General features: G+C 39.6%; 1 long non-coding RNA gene across 1 annotated transcript in view; it reads left to right on the top strand.

The window, feature by feature from the left end:
- LOC130568278 (uncharacterized) overlaps positions 1 to 2,505 on the top strand; it is a 12,420-nt gene extending 9,915 nt beyond the window's left edge. Inside the window, exons 4-5 of the long non-coding RNA XR_008964687.1 lie at positions 1,675 to 1,854; positions 2,392 to 2,505. This is a non-coding gene — a long non-coding RNA (uncharacterized LOC130568278). The remainder of the gene's footprint in view (positions 1 to 1,674; positions 1,855 to 2,391) is intronic.
- Positions 2,506 to 2,828: the final 323 nt, after the last annotated feature.

Raw genomic sequence — 2,828 nt, forward strand, 5'->3', positions numbered from 1 at the left:
GAGGGACAAATTGTCATTGTTAAGCAGTGTATTTATGGGTTTATTGCCAGTGCAATTGATTTTGATATTTTGAGCATTGTTTGTTGATTAGCTGAATACTTTTGTGGATACTTACCTGTTGTGTTTGATTGTACCTGTTGAGGAGAAAAAAGTGAGAAATGATGTCATTGTTTGCATACCTGTTGAAGATTTATACCACCAGAGAAAAAGCTTTGTGTGGGCGTTTTTTTTATATCTCCCCTTTTCAAGGCGCAAGTAAGCAAAATTTAGCAGTCTCAGTCACAGTCCTGTCAGACCCATGGGAAGCTTTTTATATCTTGTATGTTATACCTTTTGTACCCTTCTGTCATTGTATTCATCGTTTTTATTGTTAACAAACAAACCACATCCATCCCCCGCACTTTTGAAAAGCTTGCTACGCCCCTGGCTCCAACCCTAATCAAACACCTGATTCAGCTAATCAACATCTTCAGGATTACTTGAAACTTCCAAGCAGGTGTGGTTTAGAGCTGGTTGGAGCTAAACTGTGCAGAGCTGCGGCCCTCCAGGAACTGAGTTTGACACCCCTGCTCTACAACATTAGGAAAATTAGACCTTTCCTGTCCGAGCATGCTACGTAAGTCCTAGTCCAGGCTCTTCTGTCCAGACTGGACTACTGCAATGCGCTACTGGCTGGACTTCCAGCTTGCACAACCAAACCTCTTCAGATGATCCAGAATGCAGCGGCAAGAGTGGTCTTCAATGAACCGAAGAGAGCGCACGTCACTCCTCTCTTCATTAAGTTACATTGGCTCCCTATAGTCACTCGCATCAAATTAAAAACTTTGTTCTTGCCCTACAAGGCCACCATTGGTTCGGCACCCTCATATCTTCACTCGCTAATACAGACTTACAGTATGTACCTGCCAGATCCCTACGCTCTGCAAACGAATGACGTCTTGTGGTGCCATCCCAAAAAGGGAAAAAATCTCTCTCACGTACCTTCTCTGGATTTGTTCCACATTTGTGGAAGGATCTGCCCACTGCTACAAGATCAGCAGATTCTGTAGCCATCTTTAAGAACCGTCTGAAAACACATCTCTTCCGTCAACACCTGACTGATCAGTTCTGACTTCTATGTCTTCTCTACTGTTTCTATCATAAAAAAACCCTTAGCTTTGTATACTGTGCTGGGCTATATGAGACCAGTTTTACTGCACTTCTGCTTTTTGTTGTCCTTATTTATGTTGTTCCAACTGCTTCTATTGTTTACCTCATTTGTAAGTCGCTTTGGATAAAAGCGTCTGCTGAATGACTAAATGTAAATGTACATCATTAATGAATGTCAATTGTAGTTATTTGATGTAACATTTGAAAGCAGAAAAGTTAACACAACGCTTTTTTCCTTCAGACTGTTTAATGGATCTGTGTAAACTTCTATCAGTTGAGTGAGAAAACTTTTGTTGTTGGTAATTTTTTTGTCATAGAATCATCTGTTAGCGTTCAAACACAACCAAAACACATACACAAAGTAAAAGTAAATACAGCTCAGTGTGTGTAAGAATTAAATTCAGAGGTAATTTAGAAAACAACATTTAAACACGACAACAAATCATCAACAAAAGGGTCCAAATTCAGTAGCAGTCTTATATTCTGTGTATGTCATGTTAACATATTTCTCATATTTTTCTACAGGATGTCTGGATGTGTTTATGGTGGGTGTGTCACGGGTGGGTCCTTTTCACGCGGGTCAAAGGCAGACGTATTCAGGGGTCTTCAGTCCTCCGACAGACGGGTTCTCAGGAGTTTTGGATCTGGATGGATCTGACAGATGTTGTGCTCTTCTGGGACTGTCGGGGTCTTTCCTCTGTTTTAGTGAGTCTCCATTGGCCCGTGACTCACTTCCCGGACCACCTGACCTCTGAAGACAGGCTTTGTGTTATAAATGAGACATGTAATACATCATTAAGAAACAGCATGTGTTTTCATTTGGAAACTAAAATAAGTGAAAATATGTTTGGAAAAAATGTTTCGCCTTACCCAGGGAAGACTCTTCATTTTTGTTGGAAAAGTTGATTTGTAAAGTTAGACCGCTCTTGTCGACACGTCCGCCATCTTGAAACAGTCAACATTTCATTCGTTCAGTTTACTGTCATCAATTAAAGTAAAAATCAGGGAGTTTACTAAGATGCCACAGCATTGCAAAGCTTCTGTCTGTAAAAACTGCTGAAATATAAATTCACCATATGATTTACTGTATATGTATTAGCTCAATATTACACGGTTTTAAGCTATGGAAACATTATAATATTGTGTTAGCTAACACTTTTTCATCTTGTTGTATTGTGTTATTTTATGAATCATAATGCTTGTGTCAACACAACAGCACTTAACATTTGTCTATGATTGCAGATGCAGTCAACTCACTCTCAAATGTTCACAAACTGGCTTTGACCGTTTCAGTATTCCAGATGACTTGTCTAAACGTCATGACCCTGAGCATCACAGTACTGAGACGTCTTAAAGATTTAGGCAAGTTTCCATTTCGTTCCCAGCAGGTGATTTTATAAGTGAATAACTCATGCGTGAAACGAATGAATGTGTCTGGAGTGACAGGACGTGATTGGCTGTCTCGTACAGGAAGTCTCCAGATGTTTTTGGTTTGTGATGTGTTTGTTACATTCGTAACTTTGTCAAATCATTTAGCACATTAGTCAAACCTCCATCATCTTAATCTGCCAAGAGATGCAAATACACATCAACGAACACAAGTTACTGCTGTGAGCATGTTAAGACGCCAGCTATAAGCACTATCACAGATAGCACTTGCTCTCATTAAAATATTATTT

Source organism: Triplophysa rosa, linkage group LG17 (genome assembly GCF_024868665.1).
Source record: "Triplophysa rosa linkage group LG17, Trosa_1v2, whole genome shotgun sequence".
Taxonomy (NCBI): domain Eukaryota; kingdom Metazoa; phylum Chordata; class Actinopteri; order Cypriniformes; family Nemacheilidae; genus Triplophysa; species Triplophysa rosa.